Here is an 18,938-nt window from a genome sequence, read left to right as displayed (position 1 = left end):
TTTACATAGTAAAATCAGCCGAACCATATTTCTTTCCTTTTTTCTTTTTTTGAAAGGGGAAAAAAACAAGGCTTATGAATGTATAAAAAAAAGAAGAAGTGAAACAGCACAGATACCTGAAGCCCTACCAACCAGCCGCCCCCACTTTCTGGGCCTGTCCTTTGCTGCACAAACCAACAGAAATAGCCCTGTCCTGTTGAGATATAATTTGTTTTGCTACATAGCCGCATATGCAGTGAAGTGATATCAAGGCCAGAGAGGGTCCGCTCCTTTGATGAGTTAAGCACACAAAGGACCACATTTTGATGCAATCTGAGCTCATATTTAAGTCCTAGGCAAACTGCAACTGAGAGGAAGTGATAAAGAGAACTTCCTGCACAAAACAGCCTGAGATAACACTTTCCATAGGCTGGGAGGGGGGGAGACGGGGGGCGGGCGACGAGGACGAGAAGACAGACACAAATTGCCACATAACTAAAAGGGAACTCATTCTGCTCTTAATAAATGACCTTTTCTTTTTTCACGTGGCTATTGCAAAAGCCAGAAAGCACTAATTACCTACAGTCAGAAAAGTAAGAACCATTCTCTAACATACTGCACAGCAACACTCAGAGGGGGTTGTGTGGATATTTATTTAAAATGCACTATATGTTTAATGCATTTTTACCCATCTCTGCAGCATAAAAGGGGGAGTTCCCAGAGCAGATCAACAAAAACAGTAGTGAACAAGATACTCCCTTGCCCATCAGCTTACAATCTAAGAATCATGATGCACGCAAAAGGAAAAGCAGATTGGGACGGAAGAGGAATACACACAAATTCAAGGTACCAGTTTGCCAAGGGACCATGTTCCTATAACGACTGGTTAGAATCAGTGGAAAGAATTCAGAGTGAGGAGGAATCAAATGGCAACTGGTCTTTCTGCTGAGCCAATGGAGTGCGCCCTCCTGCTCCCTTTCTCCCTCTCCTAGACCCACATTGAATTAGGTTGGCTGCTTTGGCATTGCCTGAAAAAGAGGAACTGCATCTTCAAAAAAGAGGAGGAGACAAGACACATATTTGCATAAAATTTGCATATGTTGATGCCTGTGCACAGGTGCAAGTTTACAAGTAATGGCTACATTGTAAATAGAAATGCAGTTCATCTCACTGTAGTGGTGTGGAATGTGGCTGTTCAGGTGCTAACTGCTGATGAGCAATATCAAGGCCCCAAAGCTCTCTGTTCTTTGGGTTCTTTATCTTTAACCTGGACTCGGACCAGTCAGTCCTTCAAATAAGGATTGCCCTCTGCAAAGTAGGGCACACAGCCACCTTAGAAGATGGAAGGGCTGCCTATAGCCGGCTGCTGAAGGAAGAGAGGAGTCAAATGGAGCTGGTCTCCCTGCAGAGCTGATAGAGCGGGACGTCTTGTCTCATCTCTTCCTCTGCTGCAGCCGCTTTAGTTCTGGATATGAATTTATGCTGCGGTTAAGTGTTGCATGTACAGAGTTGCAGGCCTCAATTTCAGGGTGTGCAATGAATTATTCACTTACTGTCCCTTTCCGTTCAACTAGAATTCAGTACAGCTAAGTGAGGTTGTGCTCATAGAATCATAGAAGAGAACCTGAGGATTATCTAGTTCAACCCCTTGCAGGAATATGTAGTTGTCCCATGTTTTGAAAATCTCAAAGGGTGGGCAACCTCCAGCAAATGGGCCAGTTTGTTTGGCCCACAAGGCCATTTCCCCCAAAATCACACCCAGCAGTCAATCAGTTGGATCCAGATTTATCAGTGTCTTCCTTATGGGGAAAGCACTGGCCAAGCAGCCCCCTGCAGAGAGAAGGACTGAAGTCCCTGTGCGTCAGCTGATGAGCGGACAGTTCAGTCCTATTGGGTGCTGCTTTACCAGGGGTGCGGAAAGATTAAGGTTGCCCTGCCCCAAAGCATTGGAGATTGTTGCTTGTTGTTTAGTCGTTTAGTCATGTCCAACTCTTCGTGACCCCATGGACCAGAGCATGCCAGGCACTCCTGTCTTCCATTGTCTCCCGCAGTTTGGTCAAACTCATGTTGGTAGCTTCGAGAACACTATCCAACCATCTTGTCCTCTGTCGTCCCCTTCTCCTTGTGCCCTCCATCTTTCCCAACATCAGGGTCTTTTCCAGGGAGTCTTCTCTTCTCATGAGGTGGCCAAAGTATTGGAGCCTCAGCTTCACGATCTGTCCTTCCAGTGAGCACTCAGGGCTGATTTCCTTAAGAATAGATACGTTTGATCTTCTTGCAGTCCATGGTACTCTCAAGAGTCTCCTCCAGCACCATAATTCAAAAGCATCGATTCTTCGGCGATCAGCCTTCTTTATGGTCCAGCTCTCACTTCCATACATCACTACTGGGAAAACCATGGCTTTAACTATACGGACCTTTGTTGGCAAGGTCATTGGAGATTAGAGTGCACAAAACAAGACAAAACACCGAGGTTTAATTTTAGCCTTTGCACCTCTAAGCTGAGCCCCTCTAGATCTGTGACATGATGCAGTCTCGCAAAATCACAGCCTGCTTGAAATATATATTTTTAATCTGCTGCAACTTCAACAATGTATTTATATATTAACATATAAATGCAAAAACTTGCTATTTTTAAATGATATGTGCCTTATTAAGGTGCCATACACAAAAACTCAATAAGTAAATAAATCTAATAAGTAGGGACATTTAAAACATTGTAAGATAAGTAATATGTTTTTAGAAACCTAAAAAGAAATAAGCAAGTCTATAAAATCAGCATCTAAATAAAACAGATCAATACAAAGTTTAGAAGTCTGGAAATTTAAGAAAATTATTCAGCTTCACCAGGTACCAGAAAAAGATGAGGAGGGCATTTCAAAACCAGGGTGCCACCCTTGAAAAGACCCTCTTCCCATTTGTTTTCTTTATATTATTGTGGATTTTTCATCTCATTTATTCTAAGTCACCTAGAGTGCATTTTATACAGAATGACAGGATATAAACAAAACCAACAACTTTAAAGCAATGTGTCCATTTACTACTTCAGCTGTGAAGTAGTTTTGCTTGCAAAGAAATCATTGCCATTAGATTTATTGATAATAGATTCCAAGCTTGTTTTTGCAGGCATAGGAAATGTTGATGAGTTAATTCCCAGGTCTTCCCAGGCAATACAATGGTGCTTACTCACTTGGATTAAAACTAAATGCATTGCAAAATAGTGGGGAGAGACAGAGTGGAGAGAGGGCGAAGGAAATGTGATTTTTAAAATAAACATGCTTCTCATCTGTTGAATGGATTCCAATGTGTAAAATATACTTAACAAATAGCACAATTTCATTACATGTAAATACCCAGAGCAGATAACCAACGATGAGAGGCTTACTGGAGCAGCCTGTTGTGAAAAGCAAACAGTAGAGTACAGGATAGGAAACAAATGCATTCATGAATACAATTGAAAGATTTGGCAGTGGCAGTAATCTTGTAGTGGGTTTTTGAGCATTTTATCTTAACCATGAATGACTTTTTGCTTTCTTCAGCTGCAAAAACAACACCGGTTAGCAGACTTTCTAAGAACTCCAAGGAGAGTCCTTATCCCATGCTAGACTGTGGACAGCAAAGTGCTGTCTGCGTCAGAACTTGGTGCTTAAGGGAGCAAATCTAAGGCAGAGGCTCTGCTAAAAAAATACGACTATAAGAGTTGCAGAAGGAGCCTTTTCTTTTTACAGTAGAAGATAAGGGTGCTGTGGTTTTAGATGAAGGAAGTGCACAAAAGACCTCTCGTCCTCCCATCATGCTTCTGATCATTTAGGTTGCCAGCTATGTCACCTATAGGTCAGTGGTAAACCACATATTTTGCATGCAGAATGCCCCAGGTACTATCTGTAACATCTCCGGTTGAAGGATGTCAGGTTAAAAAAAAAAGAGAGAGAGTCTTGTGGCACCTTGTATGGTTACAAAAGCTTTTCTTGCGAACTGAAGCTGCCTACACAGAACATTTAATTCTAAAATCGATTTGGATACTTGTTTTCTTTAGAGCTATTGCATATTATTTTGTGTCCCTGAGAAACTGGTTTACTTCTGAAAATAATAGCTCATTGCAGTTTGTTTCTGCATCACCCCACAGTGTATCCATTTGAAAACAGATGTAGGTGGCAATAGGGGGTGTATCTACACCTGCCCAGTGACATCCTGGGTGGGGACATACCAAGATTGCAATCGCCACTTCCTTCTTCCTTCACCTGGGGCTTGTGCAGGGAGGAGAAGGCAGAGATAACCAAGCCAAGGGAAGGGTTCTCAAACAGTTTCTGCTGAGGAATAAGGTGGGAGAGGTTAAAGAGGCTGCTTAACCCTTCCCCTTGCCACTGTTTCCTGCTCAAAATCACACTGCCGCAAGATGCTTGTCATCCCAACGAAGGCAATATGTTTCATTCTCCCATTGAAGTTCACAGCCTCTGGAAGATGTTTTCCGATAAGATAAGAAAAGCCCAGAGTGGTCTGGTCCTGGATGCCTGGCAGCTGAAAAGAGCCAGCATTATATTTTAATTTACATTATATTATTTATATCATATCATAATTAGTGGAGAAATTGGGAAACTGTGTATATCTAGATGGTGGGGGGGCTCCATCAACCCCGGCCGAGATGACGGATGTCAGCATCAGGAGGGTCACAGGTCCCCTATTCCTGGTATAGTGAGATGGTGTGACAATTCTTCATAAAGTGTCTGACCTGTGGTGGTTCATTCACATAATGCAAGTCATCACTTGGACTGAACATGCATGTGTGATTGTGAACAAATCTCAAGTTCTAGTTCTGTAACTGTGATGGTCAGTGAGCGACTGGAAGTTATTTGCAAGTGGGTGCTTATGTCTAGAGCAGGCAGACGATTCTTTTATGGGTTTTACCACCGGTGGGAAATGGAACTTCATCCTGTCAAACCATGTGCCACAGGGAAATGCCATGCAGGGGCAGCTGAAGATATTTGGCTATCGGCAGCTAAGGACAAGATGGTGCAGACAAAATGCCATTCCACCTACTGTAGTGGACCAGACTGACAGCTGAACTTTACTTCAGCACTGGAGATGAGAGAGGGCAACTAGGTTAGGGAGCACAGGTCAGGCATCGAGGCAGGTAGGCAAGAAGGAAGCTTCACTGCCACTGGGGTGCTGGCTCAGAAGGACTGGAAATGGCAGCTTAGCAGAAATGGTCAGGGAAAACGACTGCTACCCTCCAACATCTGCCACCATACTCTGCCTAATGTTAGGGCCAGCTCAATAATAATAACAATGCACACATATATAATGTTGCCCAATATTTCTGAGAATGATCCCACAACAAACACAGGAGTGTCTAAAGGAGAGCAAGGAGGAAAAAATCCATTGTACTGATCCCTGCATACAAAGAGATAGTACAATTGTGCATGGAAGAGCAAAGGCCTTCTTGTTACTCTTTCCAAACTTTTCTTTTTTTCCCCTGAAGGCCCCATAGCCTCGCATTTCACAATTCTTGCCTGTGAAATGGAGCAAAACTAATAATGGAGCCCACAATTGACTTGTATATTCTTTAAAAAGCAGAACCATCATCCAGCACTCAGGCACACACACAGAAAAAACTCATGAAATTTGTTCATGGTGTCTCAAATGTAACTTCTGTTGATCTTCTCTGTTGACCCATATTGGGACATTCTGCACATTAAGCATACAAAGTAGCACTTAGAGATCGTTGAGGCAGACATCAGGTGCTTTATAAAGGAATGTCTATCATTTGTCTTGTATTATCCTTGGCTTCCCCGACTCTCTAATATCCAGAAGTGAACTTAAATAAATCTGTCACTCTTCTTGAACACTGCATTAGCTTGGTCAACAGCACAGTAGCCCCTCCACAGTGCAATTGACCATCATTAATGGCTGCTCACAGACATACTAATGGGCTTACTTTACGGTTAAAAAAAACGTTATCTCTGCCCAGGAGTTGTTTTGCAAATCCAGTGTCTGGAGTCAATTTTAACTAGCTCTTGGAGATATACAGAATGGCATTACAAACAAAAGCTTAAGGGGAAGATGTTTGTAACATCGGATTGGATCCTTTCAAGTGCAATTATTTCCAGAATATTGGTGCATAGGGACAACCTTTGGTAATTTAGGAGTCATGTGTAACATCTGTCTGAGATTAGAACAATTGCAAAATCCATCAGCCTTATCCATTGTTAGCAGTTCTTAATCCCAATTCAATTCTAACCCTACAGACACATAGGCTTGGTCTTGACTGAATCATTAGCCCCCCGAATCACTGAGCAAGGCAATACTGAAAATTTTAAGGTGCATGCATCATCCACCTCATTTTGCTTACTGGAAAAGTTAGTAATCTCCTGCAGGTTTGGAAAACAGGTTTGGAAACTTCGTTCAGTGTTATATCAATGTTTAATAAGATGCATGATTTTAAAATCCAAAACCTTTAATTCTGTCAGCCAAGCTCTTGACTTTACTTTAATGTGCAGAGTACCATCTTGCGTATGTTGGACCAAAAGTAAAACTAGCATTCCTTCTTGGGATTTTAACCAATGATATCCCAAAAGAAAGAACAAGATTATTTCTATACGCAGCTACGGCAGCTAGGGTACTGGTAGCCAAGTACTGGAAAAGTGAACAGATCCCTACAAGAGAAGAATGGGAATTAAAGTTAAGCAAGAACTTGGAACTCGGAAAAATGACTGAATCATAAAGGAATAAACCAATCGATGTAGTCCAAAAGGAGTGGGAATGCTTTAACACTTATCTAATGAGACAAGGTTCAACAAGCAAAATTTGGTTGTGCCTAGAATAAATCCGTAAACAGAAAAAATGTTTCCTTATACCAAGATGAGGACATGAATTGAAATACAGAAAAAAATTGTATCAGGTAGATAGAATGAATTGTGGTGAGGTAGATGGAAGTTGAAAATAAATAGAATAACAAAAGAGATCTATTCCAAAAGGGAAAGTATTTTGTTTGAGAATTGATGTTTTGGGATAGTATTGTATACTGGTAGTTAATTTCACTTCATTTTTGTTCATGATTTTGTTTTTCCTTTTTTCCTTTTCCTTTTTTTCTCTTTTTTTGCTTTGTTTCTTTGTTTTCTGTAGATTTGTTTGATATGTCAAGTCTTGTTTGCACAAAACTATAAAAAAGTAAAATTAGCAAGTCAAGTAACTGCTCAAGCTTCTCCTATTTACAGACTTGCTCTGCTTGTCAATTCTAAAAAGCCAACTTACTGCAAAACATCCTGTGTCTGTTCTGCCATAAATGTGGGACTTTCTATGTAGAAGGATCCTGGTTTGATTCCTGGCATATCCAAATAGAACTGGAAGGGACTCCTACATGAAATAATGGAGAGCCACCACAGAGACCAAATGAAGGACATGCACTACCCCACTCCAGCCCAGAGCAGAAGAGGAGTAGCAGAGTGAGGCAGGCTGGCTTCTTCTGCTCTCTGTGCCTGCTGGCTCCAAGGGAATGGGACAACAGCATATATTGGATAACACGTGCTTGGTAGAAATTAGCCATGGGGTTGATCTGCTCCATAGGTCAGGGACTCCATATCCCAATGGTAAGTGCTCACCTAGTCGATCGACCACAGGATAAGAAGTACCGCAGAGCAGAAAATAAACTTGCTTGGCAAATCTCTTTTGACCTTTTAAATGATAGGTTTGCCAAAATGAAGACAAGAGAAAGAAGTCGCACAAGTAGATTTAAGCAGCAGGCGATTCACGAATTACCGTTTTATTAATTATGTGAACGTTCTATCATTTCTGCTCTTGCTTTTTAGCAATTCTAAATAACGTTTGGAATACAAAGATGATTTGTGATTTCCTGAGATTGCAAGGTATTCATTTTGTAAAGCAGAATATATTTATTAATAGCCATGAATTAATTAATAGCTGTGAACGCTAATTCACTAGGTAAGCAAACCATTTGCCTATCTAGTGCATTGATAATGCATGGTTACGAATGAATTTTTCACCATTCAATACCTACAAGTTAAGCCGATATTCCATGTGCTACATTGCCTACTGACAGCATTTGGGGAGGGGGTGCAAGAGGAAGGCCCTCAAGATTGTGTTCTGCCCCAGGTTCTCTGTGGCCCTGTGTGGTATTCTGTGAGCTCCAAAAAGGTTATCTTGCCACTGTCATAGGAGCTTCCTATCATCTACAATCTAGTGGCAAACAAAGTAGATTTGAGAACTTGGGCAGGAGGGGGAAAAACCTCAATCAGACAGAAATGAGAGTAGCAGGATTAGTCAGCATGTAGCCTTCAGAGTGAACAAACACTGCAATGTTGAAAACAACTCCCATTGCCAAGTTGTTCCTAATGCTGATAGTTCTCCAGTACACATTTTCCTACTCCATGCTCTCTTAAGGGCAGCTATAGCCACAACTTACTTACTTACTTACTTACTTACTTACTTACTTACTTGCTTGCTTGCTTCCTCCACCAGCTTATTCAATATTTTTACAGTACTTTTCCATCCCATCAATGGGTGAAATAAACAGCGGTCAACATCAAAAGTTTTAAATGGCATAGTTTAAAAGAAAAGAAATAGACAAATGCAGCAGCTAAAACAGTTTGCAAAAAAAGGGGAGAGGATAAATCTTCTATAATTGGTCATCTCTTAAGATAGGGATGGGGAACCTGTGACATCACCTGCCAGCTGCTGCTGTTCCCCAGATCCCATCATTCTGGACCATTGGCCATGCTTGCTGGGGCTGACGGGAGCTGGAATCCAATAACATCTAAAGATCGTCAAACTTTGGGGAGAAACTGCAATGCACGCACGCACACCACCTCCAACCTAATCTATTGGCCACAACAGATTTTCACAAGGAGAAAAGGTGGAGGAAGAAGACCCTGTGATAGACAGGAAAGGCCTTTGTGGGGCCTATGCACCCAGGAGTGCCACACTGGCAACTCCCAATCTAAAGGGCCACACATTCCCCCTATTCCTTCACTATACAATATTTGGGAGGGGGGGTTGATAGGATCTAGTTGACTCTAATGTTGACTCCATTTGGATGGCAGGCATCAAGGGCCAAACTACATGTTGTATGCAGTTGTGTGCATTTTTTCTCCTCCAGGAAGGAAAAGAGCATCATCCGGAAAGTCACAAGTTCCCCATCACCGGCATAGGATAAAGAAAATAAAAGTTATTACTTGGCATCTGAACACTACTGGATGTCCTGCATCAAGGAGTATCAGTGGTTATTATATGTATATTTGTTTGTTATATTTCTACACCACTCAGCAACTGAGTCCTCCAAGTGGTTTATAAACTTTAAAAAAGCAGTATAAATCAATTCTATACAGTACAAATCAGCCCTCCAAAGCAAACTAAAAGTCAGTATAAGCACAAGCACCCACAAAAAAAACTACAAAAATATATGGAGCTGCTGTAAGTTAAAAGGCCTAGGAAAATAAATGCCCATAACCCACCAGGAGAGCTTCTCTGGGGAGGACATTCTAGAAATTTGTCACCACCACCACAAAGGGTCTGTCCCTTGTGACCAACTATCTTACTTTGGTTAGGTGAGAGAACTTGGAGAAAGGCTTATGATGAAGATCTCAAGGTTCAGCAGGTACATACAACAGAAGGCAGTCTTTCAGGTAACCTCTGTCCTGACTACTATTTAGGGCTTTATAGGATACAACCAGCACTTTGCTTTGAGCTTAATAACTGTTGCCAGGCTATCTCTGCCTAGATCAGCCCATTGCTGGTAGGTCAGCTGAAGCTGATAAAATGTCTTCTATGTCATACGAAGGCTACCTGAGCCACAAGTGGCCATACTGGATTTAAACCCACCCCCACCAAGGATTCCTTTAGCCTCCTAAAGTCCAACCCCATCCAAGGCAATCTGAGCACCACTCAGCATGGGTATCTGCAGGGGCCAACGAGGGTGTTCTCTCAACCGTAAAGGTGTTTATTTTAATGGACATAGGCACACATACATACATCCAGCTAGTCAAGAAGAGGTTTAGAAGGACTACTCCTATTGTGAATGGCTGCCAGACTTGGACTCTCTTCACTTTTCTGGAACAGTCTTCCTGGGCCAGCAGGCAACTGAGGAAGGAACTGAATGCTGCTTGTTCTGCTCTCACAACGTTGCTTCTGCAAATGTCCCAAGGTTTTAAAACCCAAGAAATATAATGGTATTATCCATAAGGGAGTTGTGGTGCCTTTTATGATCAGGCGAAGAACTTGAGGGAGCCTCAGGACCACACCAAACTGCCCCCGCTATTGAAATGGCTGAACAAGAAACACCCTCTCCTGTGAACACCTGCTTCTCGGTCCCAGGTCTTCTAAGGACCACCCTTCTTTTCTGACCCCATGTATCTCCCCTTGGGTCAGTCACATTCATTCAGTACAAATGAGCTGAAGTTAAAGTTAGGTTCTTCAGCTAGTGTTAGGAAAGCAATGGGGATCAGATTCAAGCTAAGACACTGAGTATGAATCAGATATCAACAGACTCCCGTTTTCATGCAATCTTCCCGAATTTTCTCTCTTCTTGTGATACATCTAAATGGATGTATTTATATCTCATACCAGGCATCACCAGCCTTCGGCCCTCCAGATATTTTGGTCTACAACTCCCATGATCCCTGGCTAACAGGACCAGTGTCCAGGGATGATGGGAATTGTAGTCCAAAACATTTGGAGGGCCGAAGGTTGGAGGTGCCTGTCTTACACAATAGTTGAAACAGTAAAATAAAGTCCCCTTTTACACATTTGAGAGGAATGTAATTGATTTCAGGGGAAATCACTGTGTAAAAGCAAAGAGGTAAGCTAACTGTCCTTGCATTTCCAAAGAGGCTAAAGTTCAGGTTTGGCTTGAATGATTGCAATTCATTCTGATTAGATAAACTGTAAAAATGTCCTAGACTGTCTCAATGTACACATATTTGGTATTTCTAGCCAAGCTTCTACCCCTGACTGTTCTCTCTAGTATCACGCAATGGACTCATTGATTATCCAGCACACAGCAAGCCTGCCAGGTGAAGACAAATTCTGTGGTAAATCATTCATCCTCCTCCAGTTACTTGTGTTTACTGATCCTTTTTCATGCCTGCAACTCAGTTATGGGTGGTTGTTTTGTATTTTTCATTTTCGAATCATAAAGCAGGCTGTTTTTTTTTTACTGTAATGGTTTCTTTCATCTTGGTTTTTGTTGCGAGCATCCACTCTATTTTTTTATTTTACCATTTATGGAAGCCACCCAAAGATCTCGACTGGATGGGTGGTATACAGATGTAATAAATAAATAAAAAAATAAATACAAATGTAATAAACAGGGCTTTGTTTTGCAGGGCTTTGGGACTCAACCACCGGTCACTGTTGATTTGGCCTTAATTTCAAGTCTGCTGCTTCTTTCCCTATATCGGTTGTGGGGATAGTTACATTGGCTTTTGCTGCAATATACAGTGGTATATTGTTCTCGAAGCTACAAACATGAGCCTGACCAAACTGCGGGAGGCGGTCGAAGACAGGAGTGCCTGGCGTGCTCTGATCCATGGGGTCACGAAGAGTCGGACACCACTAAACGACTGAACAACAACACAGTGGTACCTTGGGTTACGTACACTTCAGGTTACATGCGCTTCAGGTTACAGACTCCGCTAACCCAGAAATATTACCTCGGGTTAAGAACTTTGCTTCAGGATGAGAACAGAAATTGTGCTCTGGCGGTGCGGCAGCAGTGGGAGACCCCATTAGCTAAAGTGGTGCTTCAGGTTAAGAACAGTTTCAGGTTAAGAACAGACCTTCGGAACGAATTAAGTACGTAACCCGAGGTACCACTGTATATGCTTTGATTATTTTGTCATCCTATTTCACAGTTTTTGTGAGTTGTTTTGAGGATATTTGACCATCTGCTTCTGCTTACCACTTAGCCTATACAGTGGTACCTCGGGTTAAGTACTTAATTCCGAAGCGAGCAAGCTTTTGAGCTTTCCAGAACCCTTCTAACAGTTATTGGTTGGTTGTGAAGGGAAGGAGGGGGAGTCATTTGTGGATATATTTCCTACACTTTATTTTATTTTATTTTATTTATTTATTTACTAACTGCACTTTCACATAAAATTTCACAAAGCAGTATACAGACTAAAAACCCACAGCATTCCAATAAAAACATCAAACAATAAAAAACATCAGATGTAAAAATGTATTTCACCTAGTGGCATTCTACACAGGTCACATACAATATATAAAGGACTAAAAAAAAAAAAAAGGTATATGGTTAAACAGTGTGTGATCCTTCAGTCTAACAATGCATGGACACAGAAATCACTATAATAGCAAAAAATGGGTCATTAATCAGCTCTCTGTCCAGGAGTGGCAAAGCCATATCAAATGAAGCATTAAACGACTAATCTTGAAAATGATGACAAACACTGGCTAATTGACTAGCATAAGCCATCTTGAGTCAAATATTTAGTTTTGCATTAAATCCGTATCCAGCATTAGAACATTTCCTCTTGATTAAAACAGCTAAAATGTGGTTTTTCTGCTCCATTTCCCACATCTAATTAATGCTGAACATTGACTCATTTTCTAATAACATTACAAATGTATTGGCAAACATGCAGAAAGAGGAACCAAACTAGGCCTGTATGATTAATTCCTATTTCTCCATTTGCAAAGGGTGCTAATATGGCATAAGTGAGGCTATTTGCAGACACTTGCCTGAGCTGTATGCAGTTGAGTCCTCTGATTGCTAAGATAAACAGTCATCTAGATCTGGAGATAAGCACTGCCAAGAACACACTGCTGCTAATTTAATTTTAGGCTCATTAGGAGTTAAAAGGTGATCTGCTGCTACATTTGCAGGCAGTATTGGCAGAGCAATTATATCAGCATCATCCAATATGGTTCTGAATAACCTTTACTAGTAGAGGAAATTTTAAAGAAGAAAGCCGGTTTAAGAGGAATATAAAGGGAGATGAGTGATACGTATCTAAAGAGGAGTGTGGATGTGGTCAATAACATTTTAGCAAAAATACTTGCCAGGACTAAGAACAGCTATACTTTATCTACCTACCTGCTTGTCTACACTATAATGGAGGTAGCCAACAGGGTGCATTCCAGATATTTTGGACTACAGCAGTGTTTCCCAAACTTGGGTCTTCAGCTGCTTTTGGACTACAACTCCCATCATCCCTAGCTAGCAAGACTAGTGGTCAGGGATGATGGGAATTGTAGTCCAAAAACCTCTGGAGACCCAAGTTTGGGAAACACTGAACTACAGCTACCATTATCCCAGACCATTGGTTATGCTGGCTGGGGCTAATGGGAATTGTAGTCCACAACATCTGCAAGGCTCCACCTTGTCTACCCCTGCACCCCACACTGCCTTGGTCATATTTTGATGGCGATACAGTGGAGAGGAGGCAAGCAGATGGAAACGGCTGGTGCGGAGCCATTGCACCCCAAAATTTGACAGGTGGCTGTAGCTGGCTCATAATGGCTCGAGAAATTCTGAATGGGGGTGGGAGTCATTTCTGACATTGCTAGTTTCAGTTTTAGAAGACATCTCGCAGCAGCCCGGCATTGGAAAGTTTTTAATGTGTGATGTTTTATGTCGGAAGCCACCCAAGGTGTCTGGGATGACCCAGCTGGGTGGACAGGGTATAAATAATATTCTTTGTATTATTAATAATACTTCTATTTGTTCAACTCTCCCCCCCACTGATCATTTTTCTTAAAATGCATCCTTCAGAGCAGACAACAGGTGAGTACAAAGGGCCGTGTGCCAACCTGATCTGCTATGCATGTACCTCTGTTGAGCTCCTGTTTAGAATACTGTGGTGAACTTCTTGAAGCCCATCCAGAGTGGAAGCTGGTTTCACTCCCATGCTTAAAAAACCCCACTGCAGTGGTTTCCATGTAGCTTCCATGTGCTTTTCAAAATGCTGGTTCCTCTGTTGCTTAAACAATCTAGGACTAGTATATCTCAGGACACGGATGGAGAGCTTGTAGTCCTACAGATGTTGCTGGACATCTCCAATCATCCCCAGCCACTGGCCTTGCCACCTTAGGTTGATGGGGATTCGTGTCCAACAACATAGGGCCTTGGGGTGGGCATTCTTGCATACAAAGTCCCCCTCCTATGTTTGGATCTACTTCAAGAGCCAAGAAATGAATCTGGGGACTACAATGAGCAGAATTGTCCTGATTTCAGCAGCCATTCCTTGGAACTCAGTAACATCCACCTCTCCCAAGTCAAGGTGCATGATACACCCAGGACTTGACAAGATATTCTGGCATCTGAGGTAGAAAAGCCCTTAAGTGACTCTTATTGAAAATAAAAATAGAATTATAATGAATTAAAAACTAACAAATGTTCTTCCATGATACCAAAACTCTCCATGGTGGCTGCCTATGGTGGCTTCCCCACTCTGCTGAATGTGAGAGCCAGTATTGACATTCTCCAGTACATTTAAAGCACAAGATTTACTCCCAAGAATGCCAGGAACTATAGTTTGTTGAAGGTACTGGGGCTTGTAGCTGTGTGGGGTAAAGTATGGTTCTCAGGATACCTTGGGGGGAATTTAATGTGCTTTGTGCATTGTGTGGCTGTGACCATACACTGCTTTGTTTATAGGTGGTGTTGAAAAGTAATCTCTTTTGATCAAGTTGTTTTATCAAGTCGCTGCTGGTTTATTCAGTTTTTACAGTTGTAGACCAGAAGCCCAGTTGAGGTGTCTGAGCCCATATTGTTTCGAGACAGATTTTTTTCTTTTAAATCTATAGAGAGTACAGGATGCAATTGTGCACCAGTGTTCAGGGAAAGAGGAAGCCTACAGCCATGGAAGGTAAGGAGTGGCAGTTCCTTGCTACCTAAGACCAAGGGCAAGGACCTGCTCCTGCTGTTCCATCTCCAACATCCAACCTCATTGGCAGCTGAATCATATTTCAGCAACAGTGGCTGGACAGCATCCTCCATCACATCTGAGGGCAGCAGGCTAGTTTAGGGGGCATATGGAACACAGCTCTGTCCCGTAACACCTTACTGATGCTCCTCACCTGCCAACATCTACTACCTCATTCCAATTGTCCAATGGTTGGGCCAACCCTAGGACTTCATGGAAGCATTTGGAAAACTGGGAAGTCACCTTCTGCAAAGTTCTTTATTATTTCAATCAGGGATTGAGCAGGGAAACTTTTATTTATTAATTGAAAAAAACAACAACAAATGAACTCAAGGTTCTTCCTTAGGCTTTATACATCAAGAATTCAGATCCATACCTCCATCACCTTGAAAGATCCCCATATCTGATACTTAAGGCAGCCACCCCACACAATTGCCTGTTTATCTGAAACCAGGCCCCACTGTGGGGCTTACTTCTGGGTAGGCATGCGTAGAATTTCACTGTTAGTCGTTTTTTGCAACACAGCAATGAATGATGAATATAACCGAGGCCTAATATTATAGGTTAAAAGGGAGAACAACATAATCCAGTGACTTCTTACCTCCTTTCCTCTGCCAACTTGTGATCCTTGAAAATATCACACGTCCTTAATGAGGAAAGCTGTTCTCCCATGTTTGCACTTGCTATTCACCATTAGCCAGATAATTATCCTAATGTGCTAGAAAAATATAGTGACAAGGCACAGCTGCTTCAACCAGGATTGTATGTTAGTGAGTTTTAAGGACTTAAAGAGAGTAGGTAATTGACTAGCAAAAGGCTTTAATAATACTAAAAAGAAGGCTCTATCTTCAGTAAAACAATCAACCATTCTGTACTTCAATATCACCATCTCACCACAGCCACGTACCTGTTATCAAATCTATTTGTGGGAAACCGTTGTCTAAGAAACCATTTCCTCTGTGCTTCTAAACCAGCACTCTGGTCCATTTTGAAAGCATTTGTTCAATTAATCTGCTGTAATTTGCAAATAATGGAATGTGGATTCCATAAGCAGCTAAGGAAAAATTGGACCCCAATCTGCAAGACGGTTAACGGGTTGATTAACTGTTAATCATGCACTTCCTGGTGCAATTGACTATTCATTTTAATCCTTGAAGCTGTAGTGTGGGGTGTGTTTTTCCAGAGCCTGCAATGTGGCAGATACTCGCAACAGAAGTCAAGGTTGCATCTATTTAATCATGTGGTTAGCAACCAAGCCGGGTAGCTGAAGACAATCTCCATAAATTGACAAAATCATTAATGGATTAATCAATAAACTCAACTAGAACTACTTTGTTTTGTCCTTATCTCCTGATGAAAGGTTTGATGACGAATTGAGATATATCTGCTCTTGCTGATAAGGTCATCTGTACAGAATTTGTGAAACACTGCAGAATAAAAATAAAGGGTACTATCAAGTGTTAGCCACACTCAGAGGAGGCATATTGAAGTCAGTAGACTTAAAAGGAGCTTTTAGTGGGACTATTCTGAGTATGGTTTTGTTGGCTACCAGCCAAAGTTCTTTCAGCAAACAGGCCTGCTCAGGCGTGCCAGGCCTAATGAGGACACCAACTCCTCATAGGTCTTTCCCCTATGAAGCAGCTGTGGAGGCTGAAGGTCCCTGCCTTCCCACATCTGCCTAAATCTCCTGCTCACCACCTGGGTCCTTCCTACACCAATGAGCCAGCCTCTGCTCCTCTCTCTTCATACCTCTTCTAGTCCTGGGAAACCAGCAATGCCATTGCAGTAGAGGTGGCGACACCCTCCTCCTTCACCAGCCTGACTCATCTCTGCCTCTTGGCCTCCCTCCTTGCCTGCTTCTGCTTCTAGACTGCTCTCTGCCATAGGCTCTTCCTGCTCACTAAACCCTATCATCTCTTCCGCTTCCAACACTTCCTCCTCCCACTCTTCCTTATTAAGAGTGGTTGGCCACTGTGATGCTAGGCTAGATGGGCCATTGGCCTGATCCAGACGGCCCTTATTATGCTATTGACAGGATAACCTGAGTATCTGTGAAGAGCCAAACTACTGAACTGATAACAGAACCTGGTTTAGGGTTATAAAGAGAACACTTGTACTCTCATGTGAAGAGCTGTTTTGATTCAAAACTCCCTTTTGGTGAAAACGCTTGTACTTTAAACACTGCCATGCCTGTTGAGAAATCATGCACCTTTCCACATGCCAGCCACTCGCCTCAATGAAAACCACTCTGTTCTCCCTCCCTCCACCCCCCTCCAAAATCTGTGCCAGGCACTTTGGTCCAGCTGAACTGTTAGACACTGTTGACAGTCTTCAAAAGTGGGTGTTGTTTAAGGAGTCAAAGTACACTATCCAGCAAAATCAATATCCTATTAGGCTAGAAAGAGTTCTGACTATCAAAGGCCAACGAACCTAATGGCTAAAAATATAAGTACCTGACCCAGAAGATTAATCACACACTGCCATGCTGAAATTGGTGCAATTCTTCCAATCATTAACGTTTTGCTTGCAAAAATGCGCTTCCCATGTTTGTTCTCCTGCTAAATGATAACCGTTTTCAAGTTGAATCTCCTGATAAAATGAGCTCCAAAACAAAATGGGAGCCATGCTGTAAAGGTCACCCATGCCAATTCAACCAAAATAGCCAACCATCAACCAGAGAATGGTCCAGAAAGATGGAGAATAACACACCAACGTACAGATCTTGGGGTCAGTGAGATGAATAAGAGACTGCATGAAGGGGAATATACAACAGATGGTCTGGCACTACAGTATTGTTGTGACTGATTTCCACACTTGCAAATAGTAGTGGGGATTGCAACTATTGCTACGGTGCTGAAAGTTCCCTGTTCAGAATTCCAGCTATTCCTTTCAATCTCCCATTCCCTGTCCCTCCCCCCTCCATTTCTATTTTGAGGACACTGGGAAGAGAGGTGTATGGACACAGGTGCACAACGAGTAGAACTTACTTTCCAGTAATCATGCGCAGGATCAGTCCTGATCGTTATTTCCTAGCCTGTTAGCATGACCTGTCATCCTGTTTGCAAACTCAAAGCAAACTGAGGGGTTTTCCAAAAGATCAGGCTTGCTTCCTCTCCACGATCACCTTCCTGGGAACTGGCGGAAACTCACGTAGGCCTACAAATAGCTGCCTTGTCTGGAAGTCATTCCGTGTACTACAAACAGTTCATCATGAAGCAAGGGGTCAGGGGAATTTACCACTGTGCTAGACTTTCTATCACATCTGATTTATTTTAGATGGCAAAGTGGTGGGGGGAATTTTGTTTGATCCTTGATATGGCTCCTTGGACATAAGTCCCACTGCGTTCAGTAGTGCTTCTCAAGTGCACGGAATTAGCTTATTCAAAAGGGCTTACTTCTGAGTAGATGTGCCTAGGATTGCACTATGAAAGTCTTGGCATGGGGGACTCCTTCTAATTCTTGATCAGGAACAAGACAGATCACCAATGACTTTCCTTTAGCTGACTTGTGCCTCCTTGGGATCATCCAGCCTCCAGCAGTTGAGAATATCAGACAGGCTGCCCACTTAATATTAATTAAGTTCTTTGTGCGTTTTGATGTACAGTGGTACCTTGGGTTGCATATGCTTCGGGTTACAGACGCTTCAGGTTACAGACTCCACTAACCCAGAAATAGTACCTCGGGTTAAGAACTTTGCTTCAGGATGAGAACAGAAATTGTGCGGTGGCAGCAGGAGGCCCCACTAGCTAAAGTGGTGCTTCAGGTTATGAACAGTTTCAGGTTAAGAACAGACCTCCAGAACGAATTAAGTACTTAACCTGAGGTACAAGGGCATGAAAGTAATCTCTTTTGGCCTTTAGAATAAGTACAGGGATGTGACCATAGGAACTGGATCTCAAATCTTTGGGGAGGAGGGGAAGTTACAATCAAATGGTGTATAATTTTTATGAAATGAAATAAATAAAGCTAACTCCTAGAGGATGAGTTTGTTTGTTTGTTTGTTTGTTTGTTTGTTTTAAACAGTTTACCCCACTCTCCCATTAAACAGGGTTTGAGTTGTTC

The sequence above is a fragment of the Podarcis vaucheri genome (genome assembly GCF_965113315.1).
Source record: "Podarcis vaucheri genome assembly, chromosome: 5".
NCBI classification, from domain to species: domain Eukaryota; kingdom Metazoa; phylum Chordata; class Lepidosauria; order Squamata; family Lacertidae; genus Podarcis; species Podarcis vaucheri.
This window is presented reverse-complemented; position numbering follows the sequence as displayed.